We start from the raw sequence: 25,433 nt of genomic DNA, 5'->3' as shown, positions 1-25,433 counted from the left end.
GCCAAACTGATGTTTATTCTCCACATTGAGTCTGGATTTGCCTCCCTCCCCTATAATTTATAGATCGCAAACACATTCTGACTGTTCTGATTGGTCCCACAAACCAATGTGTTGGGCCAGAGCTGGCCTACATGACATAAGCAACGTATATGTTTTCAATGGTTAGATTTGTTAGAGACGATCCAATCGCTGAATAATTTGTTTTATACAACGCCCCTCATTTTGAAATGAAGTCTCACAAATTTCTTCTAGGATGGCAGATTCAGACAATGTATGTAGCGATTGATAGAGCAGTGAAATTAAATTCAGGGTTAGTCATCAGGCAACTACGACCTGGAACCCCACATTCTTTATATAGTGAACCCAAATTGTGTGTCTGTACCACTGTCTCAGTTTAAAAGGCTACACACTGCGCATGAAGGCCTGTCTCCCTGCCACCCTCTGATCGACCCCACCATGGATGCTAGACCAGGGGTGAGTCACTGTCTTTCCTGTCTTCCCCATTTCCTCTCCTCTCCTCCACCCCTCTCCTCTCCTCCACCCCTCTCCCCTCCTCCTCTCCTCTCCTCTCCTCCACCCCTCTCCTCTCCTCCACCCCTCTCCCCTCTCCTCCACCCCTCTCCTCCTCTCCCCTCCTCCACCCCTCTCCTCCACCCCGTCTCCCCTCCTCCTCTCCTCTCCTCCACCCCTCTCCTCCTCTCCCCTCCTCCACCCCTCTCCTCCACCCTATCTCCCCATCTCCTCTCCTCTCCTCATCTCCCCTCCTCCTCTCCTCTCCTCTCCACCCCATCTCCCCTCCTACACCCCTCTCCTCCACCCCATCTCCCCTCCTCCTCCTCTCCTCTCCTCCACCCCATCTCCCCTCCTCCTCTCCCCTCCTCCACCCCATCTCCCCTCCTCCTCTCCTCCTCTCCTCTCCTCTCCTCCACCCCTCTCCTCCTCCCCATCTCCCCTCCTCCTCTCCTCTCCTCCACCCCTCTCCTCCACCCCATCTCCCCTCCTCCTCTCCCCTCCTCCACCCCATCTCCCCTCCTCCTCTCCTCTCCTCCACCCATCTCCTCCTCTCCTCTCCTCCCCCATCTCCCCTCCCCATCCCCCTCCTCCTCTCCTCCACCCCTCTCCTCCTCTCCTCTCCTCCACCCCTCTCCTCCTCTCCTCTCCTCTCCTCCACCCCTCTCCTCTCCTCTCCTCTCCTCCACCCCTCTCCTCCTCTCCTCTCCTCTCCTCCACCCCTCTCCTCCTCTCCTCTCCTCCTCTCCCCTCCTCCTCTCCTCTCCTCCACCCCTCTCTTCCTCTCCTCTCCTCCACCCCTCTCCTCCTCTCCTCTCCTCTCCTCCACCCCTCTCCACTACAGGCTATGCCGATACCTCCACACAGCTGCGAGACAATGGAAAAGGAGGGACATATTTATATAGGTTTATAATGTACAGTCTTTATTCTGCAGCACTGTGTCCTACATAGACCATGTTTCCCCTAGGACAATAAAGTTCATTTATAATCTGCATCCAACTTCTTTATTGTGTAGCCTAATCATCTCATGCTGAATTTCTTTGTGGGAAAAAATTTTCAAATAGACCTATGCCACTTTCAGGTCAATACAATCCCATAAACCATATTAGCCTTGGTCCTAAGGGATTGGATTTGTGTGATATATAGGCCTACTCAACTAGCCTGAGTAGAAGTTGCCTGCAGATGAGGAAATCCATATATATTCAAAGAAATAACGTAGGCCGATATATATTGGTCTCCGGCAGAGTTGTTAGGACAGATCGACCCTAATTTCCAGCGCCAGTGAAAGAAGCTGTAGCCTCTCCATCTCAACACTACAGCAGTCACTTGTCGCCTTCCTGTGGTTGAAAACGATACTACACACCGTCCTAGAATCACTCAGAAATATGTATGTGAATACAATGCCCAGTGTTGTTATTTTATGTTTCCACGCAGAATGGAACGATCATTTTAGTCAGAATGGCTACGGTTGCAAAGCACCAGACCGAATTGTCCCCATACAAATGTTGCTACTAATGTCCAGGATTAGCATGTCCAGAAATACATTGTTTGCCTGCGATTCATCTCCAAATCGTACATTTGTGTGGAACTGGTTCTCTGTGTATGTTTACTAGAATATGTGTATGTCTGTGTGTTCTCCTCGCATATAGACTTCAAAGGTTGAAAAGTTGACTCGCTGAAAACTGGACTGTGCTCCTTTTTAATTGTAATCAGTCACGTGACCGCGGCGGAAGTTTTCGGTGGATTTGTGTCTTTGCTGCTGGTGCTTTCGAAGCGTGAGAAAAAGACATTGGCGAACTCGCCCTGAAATACCACAAAACCTCAACTCCAGTCAGCAGGGAAACGGTTCAAAACACAGAAAAGGTAAATCATATATCTATATATATTTTTTTATTTTCTGGAGAATTTATGATTGAAAAACGACAGAGCAAAGAAAGAAAGGACCAACACAGATTTTGTAATGAGGTGAATTTGTAAAGAATTCCTCTGCACTTTCAAGTGTAGTTGCAAAGGCATAATAGCCTAGACTCGGATGTGATTGTCAACAATCTAGCTATGTTATTAGCGCAACCTGTAGGCTGGTAAACGGGCAGTTGCTGTTAGTTAATTTATTAAAATGACCGCCTTTAGCGTTTCGTCGAGGATAAAATAAAATTATAAACACCTAGAACCGTTTTCCTTCTTTTGTGGTAGATTTAGGCTATAGTTTAAACGACCTAGAAGCGAGGACCCCCGTCTCCGTTATTATGGAACGCTGACACGGTTGTTTATCCCAGAGGGATTCTATTTTCTCTATTCTTATCGGATCTCAGGGCTCACGTCCGCTCATTCTACAGGATAATAAAATCAATGATTTACAATATTAACAAGTTATTTCCGTGCGTGTGTCAAATCTGATGTGCGTGAAATGGAAGTTGTGTTACTGGTAATAGACTGAGTTAATGCGCACCTCTTTCGGTGTTCCGCTGTCGTCCAAATTACAGGTGCAGATTTGACAGATGCTTTGCAGAGCCATGTATTTAGCGCCCCATTAACATTACATGGGGAATATTTAAACAATACTATGTAACTGTATGTTTAGAATTAGAACAATATAAAAATGTATCTCTATTATTATTATTATTATTATTATACAAAAAAATATTATACATTTTAATTTGTATAGTGCTTTTCATTAGAGTTCTCTCAAAGCTCTACTGAGAAAAAAATCTATACAATTAAAAACAACATCCATTTAAAATCAAGGCAGATAAAAGGGCATTAGTGGGCTAGGTGCCAAAATCACTACGACTATTCCATAGACGAGGGGCAAGGCAGCGAAAGGCTCGGCACCCCATAGTTCGGAGACGTGTCTTGGGGACTTGAAGCAGTAGGGAGTGGCTGCAGCGGAGAGTACTAGGTGGCTCACTGATTGAGATGAGGTCGCTGATGTGGGTTGGGCTCAAAAATACACCTGATTTATTTTATTTTACCTTTATTTAACTAGGCAAGTCGGTTAAGAACACATTCTTATTTTCAATGACTGCCTAGGAACAGTGGGTTAACTGCCTGTTCAGGGGCAGAACGATAGATTTGTATCTTGTCAGCTCAGGGGTTTGAACTTGCAACCTTCCGGTTACTAGTCCACTAGGCTTCCCTGCCTCCTTCACAGCAGGGACTGTGAAGAGACACACACAAAGGTACACACACACACAAGTGCTAGCACATTCACTCTACACACCCCTACATTGTAATATTGTTGTATGTGGTATTATACATTTTGCATTGTAGTGGTGTAGTAATGTCATATGATGTATTGTTTTATCTTTTTTTAAATGCAATGTTAGTGCCTGAATGTTATTGGACCCCAGAAAGATCCCTAATAAATACAAATGTAATTTAAAAACAGGATAGGCCCAAGTACTGACCCATGTGGGACACCGCATGTGACTGTAGAATCCTCTCATCTGGTCTCTCCAATAGTGATGTATTGCTTCCTATTGGAGAGTTAGGAGGAGAGTCACTTCAGAGCCGTTAGAGAGATAGCAGTGTGCTATCTGATACGCTGCAGGAGGATGTTGTGGCCTACGGTGTCAAAAGCAAAACTGAGATCTAAGAGGAAGATGCTAGGAGATCCTGAATTAGAAGCCAGCACTAAGTCGTGGTAGGGCTAGGTGATATTGCCAAAATATATCTCAGTATAAAAAACAATGTCTAGGTATTTTATGTTTTTGAATAATACAAGTCTACATTTGCTTTATGAGTAGTGAGTGACCCTAGGGTGGCAACACACAAGTGATTTCAATGGGTCTTTCTCCATTCTGATCAATTAAACTTCAACCCAAAATTATTTTCAGCATTTTCATCAATTTCTGCATTCCCTGCACTCATTTGAGATCATTTCCACACTGCCATGAGGGGCTGCACGATATGTGAAAACAATGTAGGCCTTATTATAACCAAATGTTGCAAACACTTGGGTGAACTGTTGGAATCAGGGAAATTGAATGATTATTCAATTTTTTTATTGTTAGAATGTAATAGTGGGCACTGTGAATAGTGTTTTTTGACATAACAACAAATTAAAATGCCAGGGAGAAGTTTTTGTGACAGGTTAGTAACCAAGTTGTTGATACGTGTTTCCTAGGGGACCCTATAGACTTTGCCTACATCGAATGTTTTCTCATAGCTACCTCCTGTATCTAAGATGTTCATTCTTTGTGTTTTTCTCTTTGATTTAGAAGATACTGTTGCACAAACAACATGCTGATTTAGGTCTACACCATCACTGGTATTATCAGGCTGTATTGCTAATTACTTTAGCTCTGACTCAGTACATTTATTAGGTAGCTAAGTAGCACGTTAGCATTAGCGGCTAACACGATTTAGGACCAACTTGCTAAGAAAAGACAAACTAGCTGTTTGCAGTTGTAAAAAAACGCAAACTAATAGTGTAATTATAGAACGCTAGTGGATTTATATTAAGAAGCAAAGTGAAAACATCATCGTTGTCATCAACATTGTTGCATGTGCTGCATTGACCATGCAGACTGAACAAATATGTCTCGTGGTTGAAGAACAACAAATGTGGTCCTTGAGTGATGGGGCGGGGCTAGTGTAACGGTGTTGCTTCCGTCCCTCTCCTCGCCCCAACCTAGGCTCAAACCCTCTGAACACATCAACAACTGCCTCCCGCAAAGCACCGTTTCCTATCACCACACAAAAAACGCGGCCCAGAATGACAGTAGTTCCTCAATGTATTTGAAAAATCTCCCTTTCGTTAACCACTCTGAATGAAATGGAAAACATGTCATGCTCTGATCCAGTGGAAATGTCATAAAATAGGCCTACCGGATTACTTATTGTCCCTTGCTTTGTCTGTCCCGAGCTCATTGGCACACAACCTGAGGGCACTGAATATTTTATATAAATGTTATAAATGCTAGTATGCTTGCACCAGCTTCGGGCTGGACCCAATTTACAGTTAATACAATGTTTCAAGTTCGTTGCAGACAGGCCATGTGTAAGGTGATTGAAAGGATATTTATTTCTATCAGGATATTTTCTACCAGCTGGCTGAAACTTTGTTGGCTTTATGTAGACTCTCTTTTTATTTAAATAAGTGCCAATGGCAATAGAAGTTACTTTTTTAGGTTTGTATAATTTTCATTTAGATTTGGATATAATTTTGATTCACAACATGACAATGATTTTGAGATATGAAGGAGTTATACATTTTTTTACTAAACTGTTCCATGACGATGTGCACATGAAAACCATAACTGGCACGCAGATCAGTAGAATTGGTAAGATAAATTGGCATTCCACATGAGAAAGGTTGCAGACTCCTCATGTAGCCTATTACTGACAATTTCAGGAGAGAAAGCCAGCAAGAGCGGGAGGAGGATGGTCAGGTTATTTTCTTCTGGTTATCTTGAGCTCAGGCTCCCTCTTGACTCATGTGTGTCTTCATCAAACAGTGCCCTTAGCATCAGACATGCTCATTGCAAAACGTTGCCTAAATGAAAACACAAGGTGTGTTTATATTGAAAAATAATACACTCTGAGACAGGATTGTGTTGAGGCACAGATCTGGGGGAAGGGTACCAAAACATTTATGCAGCATTGAATGTCCCCAAGAACACATTGGCCTTCAACATTCTTAAATGGAGAAGTTAGGAACCTCCAAGACTCTTCCTAGAGCTGGCTGCCCGGCCAAACTGAGCAACCGGAGGGAGAATTACCTTGGTCAGGGAGGTGACCAAGAACCCAATGGTCACTCTGACAGAGCTCTATAGAGTTCCTCTGTGGAGATAGTTGTCCTTCTGGAAGGTTCTCCTATTGCTGCAGCACTCCACCAATCAGGCCTTTATGGTAGAGTGGCTAGACGGAAGCCACTCCTCAGTAAAAGGCACATGACAGCCCCCTTGCAGTTTGCCAAAAGGCACCTAAAGGACTCTGACCATGAGAAACAAGATTCTCTGGTTTGATGACACCAAAATTGAACTCTTTGGCCTGAATGCCAAGCGTTATGTCTGGAAGAAACCAGGTACTGCTCATCACCTGGCCAATACCATCCCTACAGTGAAGCATAGTGGTGGCAGCATCATCCTGTGGGGATGTTTTTCAGTGGCAGAGACTGGGAGACTAGTCAATATCGAGGGAAAGATGAACAGAGCAAAGTACAGAGAGATCCCTGAGGAAAACCTGTTCCAGAGCTCTCAGAACCTCAGACTGGGGGTGATTGTTCACCTTCCAACAAGACAACAGTCCTAAGCACACAGCCAAAACAATGCAGGAGTGGCTTCGGGACAAGTCTCTGAATGTCCTTGAATGGCCCAGCCAGAGCCCGGACTTGAAGCCGACCGAACCTCTCTGAAGAGACTTGAATATAGCTGTGCAGCGACGCTCCCCATCCAAACTGAAAGAGCTTGAGGATCTGCAGAGAAGAATGGGAGGCGCTCCCCAAATATAGGTGTGCCAATCTTGTAGTGTCATACCCAAGAAGACTTGAGGCAGTAATCGCTGCGAAAGGTTTTTCAACCAAGTCCTGAGTAAAAGGTCTGAATTCTTATGTAAATATGATATTTCAGTTTGAAATTGTACCTCATTTTGCAAACATTTCAAAAATATGTTTTTACTTTGTCATTATGGAGTATTGTGTGTGTAGGTTGATGAGGAGAATTTGAAGAAACTTTCATAGTTTTCGAAATTTTCCACTTTGACTGACCTCCATTACTTAAAGTAATGCTGAACTGTTGTTTCTCTTTGCTTATTTGAGCTGTTCTTGCCATAGTATGGACTTGGTCTTCTGTATACCACCCTACCTTGTCACAACACAACAAATTGGCACAAACGCATTAAGAAGGAAAGAAATTACAGAAAGGCACACCTGTTAATTGAAATGCTTTCCAGGTGATTACCTCATGAAGCCTGTTGAGAGAATGCCAAGAGTAAGACTTTTTTTGTTACTACATGATTCCATTTGTGTTATTTCATAGTTTTGATGTCTTCACTATTATTCTACGATGTATAAAATAAAAGTTTTCAAAAATAAAGAAAAACGATGACAAACCTCTCTCTAACTCTTGTCACCTTTTCATTTTCATTAAAACTCGTTTTTCAACCGCTCCACACATTTCTTGTTAACAAACTATAGTTTTGGCAAGTCGCTTAGGACATCTACATTACACAAGTAATTTTTTCCAACAATGGTTTACAGACAGATTATTTCACTGTATCACAGTTCCAGTGGGTCAGAGTTTACATGCACTAAGTTGACTGTGCCTTTAAACAGCTTGAAAAATTCCAGAAAATGATGTCATGGCTTTAGAAGCTTCTGACAGGCTCATTCTTATTATTATTTGACCCTGCCGGTCATCTATGAACAGTTGAACATCTTGGCCATGTTCTGTTATAATCTCCACCCGGCACAGCCAGAAGAGGACTGGCCACCCCTCAGCATGGTTCCTCTCTAGGTTTCCTCCTAGGTTCTTGCCTTTCTAGGGAGTTTTTCCTAGCATTCTACACCTGCATTGCTTGCTGTTTGGGGTTTTAGGCTGGGTTTCTGTACAGCACTTTGTGACATCAGCTGATGTAAGAAGAGCTGTATAAATACATTTGATGATGATTCATTTACATAATTTGAGTCAATTGGAGGTGTACCTGTGGATGTATTTCAAGGCCTACCTTCAAACTCAGTGCCTCTTTGTTTGACATCATGGGAAAATCAAAAAATCAGCCCAGACTTCAGAAAAAAAATTCTAGACCTCCACAAGTCTGGTTCATCCTGAAGGTACCACGTTCATCTGTACAAATAATAGTACGCAAGTATAAACATGCAGCCGTCATACCACTCAGGAAGGAGATGCGTTCTGTCTCCTAGAGATGAACGTACTTTGGTGCGAAAAGTGCAAATCAATCCCTGAACAATAGCAAAGGACCTTGTGAAAATGCTGGAGGAAACGGGTACAAAAGTATCTACATCCACAGTAAAACAAGTCCTGTATCGACAACCTGAAAGGCCGCTCAGCAAGGAAGAGGCCTCTGCTCCAAAACCGCTATAAAATAGCCAGACGACGGTTTGCAACTGCACATGGGGACAAAGATGGTACTTTTTGGAGAAATGTCCTCTGGTCTGCTGAAACAAAAATAGAACTGTTTGGCCATAATGACCATCGTTATGTTTGGAAGAAAAAGGGGATGCTTGCAAGCCGAAGAACACCATCCCAACCGTGAAGCACAGGGGTGGAAGCATCATGTTGTGGGGGTGGTTTACTGCAGGAGGGACTGGTGCACTTCAGAAAATAGATGGCATCACGGATGGAAAATTGTGGATATATTGAAGCAAAATCTTAAGACATCAGTCAGAAAGTTTAAGCTTGGTCGCAAATGGGTCTTCCAAATGGACAATGACCCCAAGCATACTTCCAAAGTCAAGGTATTGGAGTGGCCATCACAAAGCCCTGACCTCAATCCTATAGAAAATTTGTGGGCAGAACTGAAAAAGCATGTGCAAGCAAGGAGGCCTACAAACCTGACTCAGTTAATCCAGCTCTGTCAGGAGGACTGGGCCAAAGTTCACCCAACTTGTTGTGGGAAGCTTGTGGAAGGTTACCTGAGACATTTGACCTAAGTTAAATAATTTAAATTTAAAGGCAATAGTAATTGAGTGTATGTAAACTTCTGACCCACTGGGAATGTGATTAAAGAAATAAAAACTTAAATAAATCATTCTCTCTACTATTATTCTGACATTTCACATTCATAAAATAAAGTGGCGATCCTAACTGACCTAAAACAGGGAATTTTTACTAGGATTAAATGTCAGGAATTGTGGAAAAACTGTGTTTAAATGTATTTGGCTAAGGTGTATGAAAACTTCAGACTTCAACTGTATATAATAGGCGGTGTTAGAGGAAAGCCCATGAAATTGTTAGACTCCGTTCACCCAAGTTATAGACTGTTTTCTCTGCTACCGCACGGCAAGCGGTACTGTAGCGACCAAAAACCTCCTCAACAGCTTCTACCCCCAAGCCATTAGACTGCTGAACAATTCATAAAATTTGCCACCGGACAATTTATATTTTGCAATTGACCCCTTCACACTGACTCTGTACCGGTGCCCCTTTACAGCAAGTGGTGTAAAGTACTTGAGTAAAAATACTTTATTGTACTATTTAAGTAGTTTTTTGGGTATCTGTACTTTTACTTAACTACATTCCTAAAGAAAATAATGTACTTTTTACTCCATACATTTTCCCTGACACCCAAAAGTACTCGTTCCATTTTGAATGGCTAGCAGGACAGGAAAATTGCAAAATGGCCATGCACTTATCAAGAGAACATCCCTGGTCATCCCTATTGCCTCTGATCTGGCAGACTCACTATACATGAATGCTAAATTTGTAAATTATGTCTGAGTGTTGTGTGTGTGCCCCTGGCTATCTGTAATTAAAATAATAATAATAATAATAATAATATGGCTCCATCTGATTTGCTTAATATAAGGAATCTGAAACTATTTATACCTTTAATACTGAAGTATATTTAAAACCAAATACTTTTAGACTTTTACTTAAGTATTTTACTGGGTGACTTTTACTTGAGTATGACATGTTGGTTACTTTTTCTACCACTGGTGATGTCTATGCTGGTTGACCATGCTAGCTGATGGCCATGCTAGCTGATGGCCATGTGGCCATGCTAGCTGTTGGCCATGCTGGTTGACCATGCTAGCTGATGGCCATGCTAGCTGATGGTCATGTGGCCATGCTAGCTGATGGCCATGCTAGCTGATGGCCATGCTAGTTGACATGCAGGCTGTTGGCCACTGCTAGCTGTGGGCTACCACTAGCTTATGGCCATGCTCGTTGACATGCTAGCTTATGGCCATGCTCGTTGACATGCTAGCTTTTGGCCATGCTCGTTGACATGCTAGCTTTTGGCCATGCTCGTTGACAGGCTAGCTTTTGGCCATGCTCGTTGACATGCTAGCTTATGGCCATGCTAGTTGACATGCTAGCTTATGGCCATGCTAGCGTATGGCCATGCTAGCTGATGACCATGCTAGCTGATGACCATGCTAGTTGACATGCTAGCTGATGACCATGCTAGTTGTTGGCCATGCTAGTTGACATGCTAGCTTATGGCCATGCTAGTTGACATGCTAGCTTATGGCCATGCTAGTTGACATGCAGGCTGTTGGCCACTGCTAGCTGTGGGCTACCACTAGTTTATGGCCATGCTCGTTGACATGCTAGCTTATGGCCATGCTAGCTTATGACATGCTAGCTTATGGCCATGCTAGTTGACATGCTAGCTTATGGCCATGCTAGCTTATGGCCATGCTAGCTGATGACCATGCTAGCTGATGACCATGCTAGTTGACATGCTAGCTGATGACCATGCTAGTTGTTGGCCATGCTAGTTGACATGCTAGCTTATGGCCATGCTAGTTGACATGCTAGCTTATGGCCATGCTAGTTGACATGCAGGCTGTTGGCCACTGCTAGCTGTGGGCTACCACTAGTTTATGGCCATGCTCGTTGACATGCTAGCTTATGGCCATGCTAGCTTATGACATGCTAGCTTATGGCCATGCTAGTTGACATGCTAGCTTATGGCCATGCTAGCTTATGGCCATGCTAGCTGATGACCATGCTAGCTGATGACCATGCTAGTTGACATGCTAGCTGATGACCATGCTAGTTGTTGGCCATGCTAGTTGACATGCTAGCTTATGGCCATGCTAGTTGACATGCTAGCTGTGGGCCATGCTAAGCTGTGGGCCATGCTAGCTGTGGGCCATGCTAGTTGACATGCTATCTGTGGGCCACTTCTAGCTGATGGCCATGCTAGTTGACATGCTAGCTTATGGCCATGCTCGTTGACATGCTAGCTTATGGCCATGCTAGCTGATGACCATGCTAGCTTATGACCATGCTAGTTGACATGCTAGCTGATGACCATGCTAGTTGTTGGCCATGCTAGTTGACATGCTAGCTGTGGGCCATGCTAAGCTGTGGGCTACCACTAGCTTATGGCCATGCTAGTTGACATGCTAGCTCTTGGCCATGCTAGTTGACATGTTAGCTTATGGCCATGCTAGTTGACATGCTAGCTTATGGCCATGCTAGCTGATGACCATGCTAGTTGTTGGCCATGCTTGTTGACATGCTATCTGTGGGCCACTTCTAGCTGATGGCCATGCTAGTTGACATGCTAGCTTATGGCCATGCTCGTTGACATGCTAGCTTATGGCCATGCTAGCTGATGACCATGCTAGCTTATGACCATGCTAGTTGACATGCTAGCTGATGACCATGCTAGTTGTTGGCCATGCTAGTTGACATGCTAGCTGTGGGCCATGCTAAGCTGTGGGCTACCACTAGCTTATGGCCATGCTAGTTGACATGCTAGCTCTTGGCCATGCTAGTTGACATGTTAGCTTATGGCCATGCTAGTTGACATGCTAGCTTATGGCCATGCTAGCTGATGACCATGCTAGTTGTTGGCCATGCTTGTTGACATGCTATCTGTGGGCCACTTCTAGCTGATGGCCATGCTAGTTGACATGCTAGCTGTGGGCCATGCTAAGCTGTGGGCCATGCTATGGCCATGCTGTGGGCTCATGGCCATGCTAGCTGATATGGCCATGCTTGTTGACATGCTTGACATGCTAGCTCATGGCCATGCTAGTTGACATGTTAGCTCATGGCCATGCTAGTTGACATGTTAGCTCATGGCCATGCTAGCTTATGACATGCTAGCTTATGGCCATGCTAGTTGACATGCTAGCTTATGGCCATGCTAGCTTATGGCCATGCTAGCTGATGACCATGCTAGCTGATGACCATGCTAGCTGATGACCATGCTAGTTGACATGCTAGCTGATGACCATGCTAGTTGACATGCTAGCTGATGACCATGCTAGTTGTTGGCCATGCTAGTTGACATGCTAGCTCATGGCCATGCTAGTTGACATGTTAGCTTATGGCCATGCTAGTTGACATGTTAGCTTATGGCCATGCTAGTTGACATGCTAGCTTATGGCCATGCTAGCTGATGACCATGCTAGTTGTTGGCCATGCTTGTTGACATGCTATCTGTGGGCCACTTCTAGCTGATGGCCATGCTAGTTGACATGCGATTCCTCATTGCTAGCTGGGTTGTGAGTCACTTATCACACTTAATTGTCACTCATAATGAGAATTTGAAACTCTGTGTGTCTCACTAACACTACAGACTTACTACCCCCCCCCCCCTGGTCTTCCTCCCTCTCTCTCCCTTCCTCTCCCCACAACAAGATGTCACGTTTTGACTTCAGTAGGGGGGATAAATGTCAAGGAGGGGGGATAAATGTCAGTGGTTGAGCAGGACGAGGCAGAATAAATGGCAAGTGAGTCTGCCTCACAAACGATTGGCAAACATACTACAAATTGAGAAATCATGTGACTAAACTTAATTAAAAGAAGAAACTACACTATGGAACAAAGATAAATGACATAAAGAATGATAGTACCTTAAAAAAGAATGGAGCACCTTAAATTTTGGGCAAAAAAAACCTCTGCTCTATCATTCATTGAATCAAATCACAAAACGCACTGATATTGCTAACTACTTGAATGATTTTTTAAAATTTAGGCATTAAATTTAGGCATGATTTTTCAGCAACAAACGCTGACACTACACATCCAAGTACATCTGACCAAATTATGAATGCGGGATAATTGTCATCAACAACCGCTGAATTGCAGAGCGCCACATTCAAATAATATTAATACAAATATTTATATTCTTGAAATCACAAGTGCAATATAGCAAAACACAGCTTAGCATTTTGTTAATCAAATCAAATCAAATCCAATTTATTTATATAGCCCTTTGTACATCAGCTGATATCTCAAAGTGCTGTACAGAAACCCAGCCTAAAACCCCAAACAGCAAGCAATGCAGGTGTAGAAGCACGGTGTAATCCACCTGTCGTGTCAGATTTTGAAAATATGCTTTACAGCGAAAGCAATCCAAGCTTTTGTGTAAGTTTATCAATCACTAGACAAAACATTATGAACACCTAGCATCAAAGTAGCTTGGTCACAAAAATCAGAAAAGCAGTACAATTAATCGCTTACCTTTTGATCTTCGCATGTTTTCACTCACGAGACTCCCAGTTACACAATAAATGTTCCTTTTGTTCCATAAAGATTATTTTTATATCCAAAATACCTTCGTTTGTTTGGCGCGTTATGTTCAGAAATCCACAGGTAAGAGGGGTCATGACAATGCAGAAGAAAATTTCAAATAGTTTCCGTTCGTAGAAACATGTCAAACCTTTTTTATAATCAATCCTCAGGTTGTTTTTAAAATATATAATCGATAATATATCAACCAGCACTGTCTTTTTCAGTAGGAGAGGGAGAGACGATGGCTCTGTTGCGCAAGCAAAACTCATGCGAACACCTGACGTGATATCTTTCTCGCTCATTTTTCTAAATAAAAGCCTGAAACCATGTCTAAAGACTGTTGACACCTTGAGGAAGCCGTAGGAAAAGGAATCTGGTTGATATCTCTTTAAATGGAGCGGATGCAGGCTATGGAATATGGAGCTTTCAAAATAGAATTCACTTCCTGGTTTGATTTTCGTATGGTTTTCGCCTGCAATATCAGTTGTGTTATTATCACAGACAATATTTTGACAGTTTTGGAAACTTCTGTCAATTATGTGCATATTCTAGCATCTGTGCCTGAGAAATAGGCTGTTTACTTTGGGAACGTTATTTTTCCAAACATAAAAATAGTGCCCCCTAGCTGAAAGAGGTTAATCACCACTTCATTAAATCAGGATTCCTAATTGACTCAGCCATGACCCATTGCCCATCCAACATTTCCTCATCTCCCACCCCTTCTAATGCGACTAGCCCCGATGCTCCTCCCTCTTTTCACTGCCACGCTACAAAGTTTCTCCCTGCAGGCGGTCACTGAGTTGGAGGTGCTAAAGGAGGTCCTTAAACTTGACCCCCAAAAAACATCTGGGTCAGATGGTTTAGATCCAGAAGGCCTATCTCTGACCTTTTAACCTGTTTCTCCTCTCTGGGGAGGTTTCCATTGCTTGGAAGGCAGCCACGGCGTGTCCTTTATTTCTAAGGAGGAGATCAAGCTGATATAACTGTTAAAGGCCAATTTCTATCTTCCCTTGTTATATCAAAAGTGTTGGAAAAACTTGTCAATAATCAACTTACTGGCTTGACGTCTACAATATTCTCTCTGGTATTCAATCTGATTTCCGCTCAGGTTATGGATGTGTCACTGCAACCTTTAAGGTCCTCAATGATGTCACTTTTGCCTTTGATTCTAAGCTATTTTTATTGACTTTTGATACTGTAGACCATTACATTCTTGTGAGCTGGCTTAGGAGTTGGTGTCTCTGAGGGGTCTTTGGCCTGGTTTACTAACTACCTCTCTCAAAGAGTGCAGTGTATAAAGTCGGAACATCTGCTGACTCAGCCACTACCTGTCACCAAGGGAGTACCACAAGGCTCGATCCTCGGCCCCACACTCTTCTCAATTTACATCAACAACATAGCTCAGGCAGTAGGATGCTCCATCATTCATTTATATGCAGATGATAGTTTTATACTCAGCTGGCCCCTCCCTGGATGTTGTGTTTTAAATATTCTACAACAAAGCTTTCTTAGTGTCCAACAAGCTTTCTCTGCCCTTAACCTTGTTCTGAACACCTCCAAAACAGTGGTTATGTGGTTTGGTAAGAAGAATGCCCCTCTCCCCGCAGGTGTTATTACTACCTCTGAGGGTTTAGAGTTTGAGGTAGTCACCTCATATAAGTACTTGGGAGTATGGCTAGACGGTATACTGTCCTTCTCTCAGCACATATCAAAGCTGCAGGTTAAAGTTAAATCTAGACTTGGTTTCCTCTATTGTAATCACTCCTCTTTCACCACAGCTGCCAAACTAACCCTGATTCACATGACCATCCTACCCATGCTAGATTACGGAGACATAATTTATAGATCGGCAGGTAAAGGGTGTTCTCGAGCAGCTAGATGTTCTTTACTGATCGGCCATCGGATTTGCCACCAATGCTCCTTATAAGACACATCACTGCACTCTATACTCCTCTGTTAACTGGTCACCTCTGTATACCTGTCACAAGACCCACTGGTTGAAGCTTATTTATAAAATCCTCTTAGGCCTCACTCCCCCTTCCCCCCTTCCCCCTATCTGAGATATCTACTGCAGCCCTCATCCTCCACATACAACACCCGTTCTGCCAGTCACATTCTGTTAAAAGTCCCCAAAGCACACACGTCCCTGGGTTGCTCCTCCTCTTCAGTTCACTGCAGCTAGTGACTGGAACGAGCTGCAAAAAATACTCAAACTGGACAGTTTTATCTCCATCTCTACATTCAAAGTCATGGACACTTTCAATAGTTGTTTGGGCTAAATTATAGATGGGCTATGTACAGGTGCAGTAATCTGTGAGCTGCTCTGACAGCTGGTGCTTATAGCTAGTGAGGGAGATAAGTGTTTCCAGTTTCAGAGATTTTTGTAGTTCGTTCCAGTCATTGGCAGCAGAGAACTAGAAGGAGAGGCGGCTAAAGGAATAATTGGTTTTGGGGGTGACCAGAGAGATACACCTGCTGGAGCAATTGCTACAGGTGGGTGCTGCTATGGTGAACAGCGAGCTGAGATAAGGGGGGACTTTACCTAGCAGGGTCTTGTAGATGACCTGGAGCCAGTGGGTTTGGCGACGAGTATGAAGCAAGGGCCAGCCAACGAGAGTGTCCAGATCGCAGTGGTGGGTAGTATATGGGGCTTTGGTGACAAAACGGATTGCACTGTGATAGACTGCTTCCAATTTATTGAGTAGGGTATTGGAGGCTACTTTGTAAATGACATCGCCAAAGTCGAGGATCGGTAGGATGGTCAGTTTTACGAGGGTATGTTTGGCAGCATGAGTGAAGGATGCTTTGTTGCGAAATGGCAAGCCAATTCTAGATTTGGATTGGAGATGTTTGATGTGAGTCTGGAAGGAGAGTTTACAGTCTAACCAGAGTTTACAGTCTAACCAGACACCTAGGTAGTTGTCCACATATTCTAAGTCAGAACCGTCCAGAGTAGAGGTCGACTGATTATGATTGTTCAACGCCGATACCGATTATTGGAGGACCAAAAAAGCCGATGTCGATTTGTTTTATTTATTTGTAATCATGACAATTACAACAATACTGAATGAACACTTATTTTAACTTAATATAATACATCAATAAATACATTTTTTGCCTCAAATAAATAATGAAACATGTTCAATTTGGTTTAAATAATGTGTTGGAAAAGAAAGTAAAAGTGCAATATGTGCCATGTAAGAAAGAACATGAGAACATATGAAAGCTGGTGGTTCCTTTTAACATGAGTCTTCAATATTCCCAGGTAAGAAGTTTTAGGTTGTAGTTATTATAGGAATAATAAGACTATTTCCCTCTATACCATTTTGTATTTCATTAACCTTTGACTATTGGATGTTCTTATAGTATTGCCAGTGTAACAGTATAGCTTCTGTCCCTCTCCTCGCTCCTCCCTGGGCTCCAACCAGGAACACAACGACATCAACCATGCAGAGCAAGGGGAACAACCACTCCAAGTCTCGGAGCGAGTGATGTTTGAAACGCTATTAGCGCGCACCCCGCTAACTAGCTAGCCATTTCAAATCGGTTTCACCAGCCTCATCTCGGGAGTTGATAGGCTTGAAGTCATAAACAGAGCAATCCTTTTGCACAACGAAGAGCTGCTGGCAAAATGCACGAAAGTGCTGTTTGAATGAATGCTTACGAGTCTGCTGCAGCCTACCACCCGCTCAGTCAGATTATATGCAACGCAGGACACGCTAGATAAACTAGTAATGTCATCAACCATGTGTAGTTATAACTAGTGATTATGATTGATTGTTTGTTTTTATAAGATAAGTTTAATGCTATCTAGCAACTTACCTTGGCTTACTGCTTTCGCTTAACAGGCAGTCTCCTTGTAGAGTGCAATGAGAGGCAGGTGGTTATAGCGTTGGACTAGTTAACTGTAAGGTTGCAAGATTGGATCCCCCGAGCTGATAAGGTGAAAATCTGCCGTTCTGCCCCTGAACGAGGCAGTTAACCCACTGTTCCTAGGCCGTCATTGAAAATAAGAATGTGTTCATAACTGACTTACCTAGTTAAATAAAGATTAAATAAAGGGATAAAAAATAAATACAAATTGGACAAATCGGTGTTAAAAAATACAGATTTCTGATTGTTATGCACACTTGAAATCGGCCCTAATTAATCGCCCATTTCGATTAATCGGTCGACCTCTAATCCAGAATAGTGATGCTGGATCAGCGGGCAGGTGCAGGCAGCAATCGATTGAAGAGCATGCATTTAGTTTTACTTGTATTTAAGAGCAATTGGAGGCCACGGAAGAAGAGCTGTATGGCATTGAAGCTCATCTGGAGGGTTGTTATTACAGTGTCCAAAGAAGGGCCAGAAGTATACAGAAGGGTGTCGTCTGCATAGAGGTCGATCAGTCTCACCAGCAGCAAGAGCGACATCATTGATGTATACAGAAAAGAGAGTCGGCGCAGAATTGAACCCTGTGGCACACCCATAGAGACTGCCAGAGGCCCGGACAACAGGCCCTCCAATTTGACACACTGAACTCTTATCAGAGAAGTAGTTGGTGAACCAGGCAAGGCAATCATTTGAGAAACCAAGGCTATCGAGTCTGCCGATGAGGATGTGGTGATTGACAGAGTCGAAAGCCTTGGCCAGGTCAATGAATACGGCTGCACAGTATTGTTTCTTATCGATGGCGGTTAAGAAATCGTTTAGGACCTTGAGCGTGGCTGAGGTGCACCCATGACCAGCTCTCAAACCAGATTGCATAGCGGAGAAGGTGCGGTGGGATTCGAAATGGTCGGTAATTTGTTTGTTGACTTGGCTTTCGAAGACCTTAGAGAGGCAGGGTAGGATAGATATAGGTCTGTAGCAGTTTGGGTCAAGAGTCCCCCCCCTCCCCTTTGAAGAGGGAAATTACCGCAGCTGCTTTCCAATCTTTGGTAATCTCAGACGACATGAAAGAGAGGTTGAACAGGCTAGTAATAGGGGTTGCAACAATTTCAGCAGATCATTTTAGAAAGAAAGGGTCCAGATTGTCTAGCCCGGCTGATTTTTAGGGGGTCCAGATTTTTCAGCTCTTTCAGACAATGAGCTGACTGGATTTGGGAGAAGGAGAAATGGGGAACGCTTGGGCGAGTTGCTGTGGGGGGTACAGTGCTGTTGACCGGGGTAGGGGTAGCCAGGTGGAAAGCATGGCCAGCCATAGAAAAATGCTTATTGAAATGTTCAATTATAGTGGATTTATAGTTTCCTATCCTCAGTGCAGTGGGCAGCTGTGAGGTGTTCTTATTCTCCATGGACTTTAGTGTCCCAGAACTTTTGAGTTTGTGTTGCAGGAAGCAAATAAGAATTTGTTCTTAACTAGTTAAATAAAAAAATCTATTTCACCGTAAATTTATTGACAACACACTTTCAACAAGCACAGCATTTACTCAAATGACTGCTAATTGGCTGAGACATTGATGATAAAAAGATTGGGAGGGGGGCTGTTAGACTTCAGTGTGGCTTTTGACATTATCGATCATGGTCTGCTGCTGGACAAATGTATATGTTATGGCTTTACACCCATTGCTATATTGTGGACAAAGAGTTTACCTGTCTAACAGAGGGTGTTCTTTAATGGAAGCCTAATCCAGGTACAATCAGGAAGTCCCCAGGGCAGCTGTCTAGGCCCCTTACTTTTTTCAATCTATACTAACGACATGCCACTGGCTTTAAGTAAAGCCATAGGTCTGCTGCAGAGGGACAAGAGAGAACCTTGAGAGCCAGTCATGGAAATAAAAGTGCTGAAAACAAATGGTCTACATATTTAAAAGGAAGATGGAGAATAAGATATGAAGGAAAAAATATTGGAATTTTGATGGAGGTACAGCCAACTAGTGCAAAAATATATTGCGATATTGTCAAAACCATACGATGTATGTAACTATGGATGTTTTTTTTCATTATTGAATATCACCTTGCGTCTGGATTGACTTGGCTGCTCCCCATCCCTCCCTGGACTTGGAAAAGCTCTGTCCAGACTGTGTTGTGTACTTTCCTTACACAGTCTTTTAATCCCAGTGCTGAGCTTGTCGTCGTATATATGTGTGTGATTTTGTATAAATCTAAATTATTTTGGCTGACTGGCACTGATGTCACAGCTAGTGGCTGCTGACTAACAAAGTACCCCACCATACTCAGTAATCACAATGGGTCAGAGATACATTTTCTTTTTAAAGCTTCCCGTTTCACGTCTCTTATAGCGTCTTGTCTGATTTTACCATATTGGGATGGTGACCTTTTGGATGATGACGACCCTATATCTGTCGTACCATTTTGTATGTTTATCTCTTTTCATGAGACAGAGAGGAAGGAGGAGAGTGAAGGGGAGCTAGGAGACATAAATAGCCTAGATATTGTGTATGTGTGTGGTTTGATTTCAGTGGTTCTTTGAGGTCGTTGGCTGAGTCAGCATTTTTACACCTCTGTCTGTGAGGCCCTGAGATGAGTGACTGGAGATGTCTGTGTGTGAGAAGAGTCAGGCGTTTCTTTTATTTAGTCTGCTAAACAGGCAACCTGTGGTGTGAAACAGAGGTGTTACAATGCAGAGAAAAAAAGTATGAGCGAAAGAGAAGGTAGTTGAGGATAAAGCAGTAGCTCATTTTGAGATAAGGCGGGGAGACTCACCAGTAGCTCATTTTGAGATAAGGTGGGGAGACTCAACAGTAGCTCATATTGAGATAAGGTGGGGAGACTCACCAGTAGCTCATTTTGAGATAAGGCGGGGAGACTCACCAGTAGCTCATTTTGAGATAAGGCGGGGAGACTCACCAGTAGCTCATTTTGAGATAAGGCGGGGAGACTCAACAGTAGCTCATATTGAGATAAGGTGGGGAGACTCACCAGTAGCTCATTTTGAGATAAGGCGGGGAGACTCACCAGTAGCTCATTTTGAGATAAGGCGGGGAGACTCACCAGTAGCTCATTTTGAGATAAGGCGGGGAGACTCAACAGTAGCTCATTTTGAGATAAGGCGGGGAGACTCAACAGTAGCTCACAGCCCTTTCTGAGAGGGCAGCTTATAAAGAACTGAGTTTAACTCTGGCATTGTGTGTTTTATGTGTACTTGAAAGGGGATGTGAAGCTTGACACCCACACAATCTCTTACTTCCCTTAAAGAATGTCATAGATGTGTCAGGTAACTCTCTTAATCGGTGTCTAAAATCACAGCTCTGTCCTGTCCATATGAATCCCCCTGGCCCCTTTACTCTGTGTGACTGTTTTTGTTTTCTGTTGCCCAGGTAACATAATGCCTCGTTGTTGCTGCAGTATAGAGACATGGTTATAAGCAGCCTGGAGAGAGAGATGGTTTAGCCTCCACAGGTTGTAGGGCAGGGTCAATAGAGACCTGAACTGGGTACTACTATGGAATACACACAACACAGGATCATCAAAAATGCAGTTTATTACAAAAAGGTTCAAATAAGCTGTAGGGGCCAGCAGACTCAGAGGCAATCAAAAAGGTTTACAGTTTCAGTGTCTCCAGTACATGCAGTTTAAGTAGTGTAGCTCAGGCACAGCAAATATCAAGTTTGGTGTGGGACTTGGAGACAGCAGCAGTTCTGTCCTTTCCCTTCCTCTTGGCTCTCAGAAATGCAGACATTTTAAGAGGCGATGGTCACAATCACACCTGCGATCAATTAACACCAGCAATAAATTAACATAAATAACCAATTAGTTCAAATAGACCGATAGCAACCTCACAGTTCAATCTCATGACTACCATATTACATCTAATAGAGGCACCTCCACCCTGTTACAAGATGGACACAGTGATAGATGGACATTCTGGAAAGATAGATGTACAGTATATGCTTAGAAAGAGAAGACAAGAGAAACTAAGTCATTCATGCTTGAAGGAGTGAAAGGGGAAGATGGCAGAAATAGACAGAAGATGAACATAGTCAGAAGTTGGACACACCTACTCATTCAAGGGTTTTTCTTTATTTTTGACTATTTTCTACATTGTAGAATTATAGTGAAGATGTCCAAACTATGAAATAACACATATGGAATCATGTAGTAACCAAAAAAGTGTTAAACAAATCAAAATATATTATTTTGGATTCTTCAAAGTGGCCACGCTAGACACGATCCTGTCTCGGAGCTTTACGGAAAATTACTTCGACCTCATTGCTTAGTTTTTGCTCTGACATGCACTGTCAACTGTGGGACCTTATATAGATAGGTGTGTGCCTGGACTCCAAGTTGTAGAAGCATCTCACGGCTGATCAATGGAAACAAGATGCACCTAAACTACATTTCTAGTCTCAATGCAAAGGGTTTGAATACTTATCTAAATAAAGTTTTTTTGTATATATATATATATATATTAACACAGCTAAATAAAGTTTTTTTGTATATATATATTAACACAGCTAAATAAAGTTGTTTTGTATATATATATATATATATATTAACACAGCTAAAAAAAGAAACATCCATTTTTCAGGACCTTTACTTTCAAAGATAATTCGTAAAAAAACAGAACTTCACAGATCTTCATTTGTAAAGGGTTTAAACACTGTTTCCCATGCTAGTTCAATGAACCATAAACAATTCATGAACTTGCACCTGTGGAATGGTCGTTAAGACACTAACCGCTTACAGACGGTAGGCAATTAAGGTCACAGTTCTGAAAACGTAGGACATTAAAGAGGCCTTTCTACTGACTCACGCTCATCTGCGTGAATGTGCCTTAGGCATGCTGTAAGGAAGCGTGAGGACTGAAGATGTGGCTAGGGCAGTAAATTGCAATGTCTGTCCTAGACGTCGACCGAGTATGATTTTTTCAACGCCGATACCTATTATTGGAGGACCAAAAAAGCCGATACCGATTTAATCGGTATTTGTAATAATGACAATTGCAACAATACTGAAAGAACACTTATTTTAACTTAATATAATACATAAAAATCTATTTAGCCTCAAATATATAATGAAACATGTTTAAATAATGCAAAAACAAAGTGTTGGAGAAGAAAGTAAAAGTGCAATATGTGCCATGTAAGAAAGCTAACGTTTGAGTTCCTTGCTCAGAACATGAGAACATATGAAAGTTGGTGGTTCCTTTTAACATGAGACTTCAATATTCCAAGGTAAGAGATTTTAGGTTGTAGTTAATATACTATTTTTAGGACTATTTCTCTCTATACCATTTGTATTTAATTAACCTTTGACTATTGGATGTTCTTATAGGCACTTTAGTATTGCCAGTGTAACAGCATAGCTTCCGTCCCTCTCCTCGCCCCTACCTGGGCTCGAACCAGGAACACATCAACAACAGCCACACTCGAAGCATCGTTACCCATCGCTCCACAAAAGCCACAGCCCTTGCAGAGCAAGGGTAATAACTACTCCAAGTCTCAGAGCGAGTGACGTTTGAAACGCTATTAGCGCACATCCAGCTAACTAGCTAGCCATTTCACATCGGTTACACCAGCCATTAGGCTGATAGGCTTGAAGTCATAAACAGCGCTGTGCTTGCGAAGAGCTGCTGGCAAAACGCACGAAAGTGCTGTTTGAATAAATGCTTACGAGCCTGCTGCTGCCTACCATCGCTCAGTCAGACTGCTCTGTCAAATCAGTGACTTAATTATAACATAATAACACACAGAAATATGAGCCTTTAGTCATTAATATGGTCGAATCCGGAAACTATCATTTCGAAAACAAAACGTTTATTCTTTCAGTGAAATACAGAACCGTTCCGTATTTTATCTAACGGGTGGCATGCCGAAGTCTAAATATTATTGTTACATTGCACAACCTTCAATGTTATGTCATAATTACGTAAAATTCTGGCAAATTAGTTTGCAATGAGCCAGGCTGCCCAAACTGTTGCATATACCCTGACTCTTCGTGCAATGAATGCAAGAGAAATTACACAATTTCACCTGGTTAATATTGCCTGCTAACCTGGATTTCTTTTAGCTAAATATGCAGGTTTAAAAATATATCCTTCTGTGTATTGATTTAAAGAAAGGCATTGGTGTTTATGGTTAGGTACAGTCGTCCAACGATTGTGCTTTTTTCGCAAATGCGCTGTTCTTAAATCATCCCCCAGGATTGCATCGATTTATATGCAACGCAGGACACGCTAGATAAACTAGTAATGTCATCAACCATGTGTAGTTATAACTAGTGATTATGATTGATTGTTTGTTTTTATAAGATAAGTTTAATGCTAGCTAGCAACTTAACTTTGCTTCTGCTGCATTCGCGTAACAGGCAGGTTCCTCGTGGAGTACAATGAGAGGCAGGTGGTTAGAACGTTGGACGAGTTAACTGTAAGGTTGCAAGATTAGATCCCTCAAGCTGACATGGTGAAAATCTGTTGTTCTGCCCCGGAACACGGCAGTACTGTTCCTAGGCTGTCATTGAAAATAAGAATGTGTGCTTAACTGACTTGCCTAGTTAAAGGTATAAAAAAATAGGCGTCCAAAAATGCAGATTTCCGATTGTTATGAAAACTTGAAACCGTCCCTAATTAATCAGCCATTCCGATTAATCGGTCGACCTCTAGTCCGTACTGTGAGATGCCAAAGACAGCGCTACAGGGAGACAGGATGGACAGCTGATCGTCCTCGCAGTGGCAGACCACGTGTAAGGATCGGTACATCTGAATATCACACCTGCGGGACAGGTACAGGATGGCAACAACTACTGCCTGAGGTACAACAGGAACGCACATCAAGTTCTCAGACTTTTTTATTATAATTTGATTTATTTTACCTTTATTTAACTAGGCAAGTCAGTTAAGAACAAAATCTTATTTTCAATGACTGCCTAGTAACAGTGGGTTAACTGCCTGTTCAGGGGCAGAATGACAGATTTGTACCTTGTCAGCTCGGGGGTTTGAACTTGCAACCTTCCGGTTACTAGTCCAACTCTCTAACCACTAGGCTACCCTGCCGCCCAGGCTAACCAGCTTTTCAGTTATAGGCAGGTCCTCACCAGACATCACCGGCAACAACATCGCCTATGGGCACAAACCCCTGTCACTGGACCAGACAGGACTGGCAAAAAGTGCTCTTCACTGACGAGTAGCGGTTTTGTCTCACCAGGGGTGATAGTCAGATTCACGTTTATCATCGAAGGAATGAGTGTTACACCGAGGCCTGTACTCTGGAGCAGGATCGATTTGTTTGGTGGAGGGTCCGTCATGGGGTGCTGTGTCACAGCATCATTGGACTGAGCTTGTTGTCATTGCAGGCAATCTCAACGCTGTGTGTTACAGGGAAGACATCCTCCTCCCTCATGTGGTACCCTTCCTGCAGGCTCATCCTGACATGACCCTCCAGCATGACAATGCCACTAGCCATACTGCTCGTTCTGTGCATGATTTCCTGCAAGACAGGAATGTCAGTGTTCTGCCATGGCCAGCGAAGATCCCGGATCTCAATCCCATTGAGCACGTCTGGGACCTGTTGGATTGATGGGTGAGGGCTAGGGCCATTCCCCCCAGAAATACCTGGGAACTTGCAGGTACCTTGGTGGAAGAGTGGGGTAACATCTCACAACAAGAGCTGGCAAATCTGGTGCAGTCCATGAGGAGGAGATGCACTGCAGTACTTAGTATCTGGTGTGGCCACCAGCTGCATTGACTGTTACTTTTGATTTTGACCCCCCCCCCCTTTGTTCAGGGACACATTATTCCATTTCTGTTAGTCACATGTCTGCGGAACTTGTTCATGTCTCAGTTGTTGGATCTTGTTATATTTACACATGTTAAGC

At 43.0% G+C, this 25,433-nt stretch overlaps 1 protein-coding gene across 5 annotated transcripts in view; it reads left to right on the top strand.

The window, feature by feature from the left end:
• Nucleotides 1-2,233: 2,233 nt before the first annotated feature.
• The window catches only part of LOC123992544 (arf-GAP with Rho-GAP domain, ANK repeat and PH domain-containing protein 1-like), a 119,541-nt gene continuing 96,341 nt past the window's right edge, over nucleotides 2,234-25,433 (top strand). For all 5 annotated transcript variants that reach the window (XR_006831266.1, XM_046293755.1, XM_046293753.1 and 2 more), the window contains exon 1: nucleotides 2,234-2,373. The gene's annotated coding sequence lies outside the window, so the exon portion shown is untranslated. The remainder of the gene's footprint in view (nucleotides 2,374-25,433) is intronic.

Source organism: Oncorhynchus gorbuscha, linkage group LG13 (assembly GCF_021184085.1).
Source record: "Oncorhynchus gorbuscha isolate QuinsamMale2020 ecotype Even-year linkage group LG13, OgorEven_v1.0, whole genome shotgun sequence".
Lineage (NCBI taxonomy): Eukaryota > Metazoa > Chordata > Actinopteri > Salmoniformes > Salmonidae > Oncorhynchus > Oncorhynchus gorbuscha.
The sequence above is the reverse complement of the archived record's forward strand: the minus strand, read 5'-3'. Positions and strand labels throughout refer to the sequence as shown.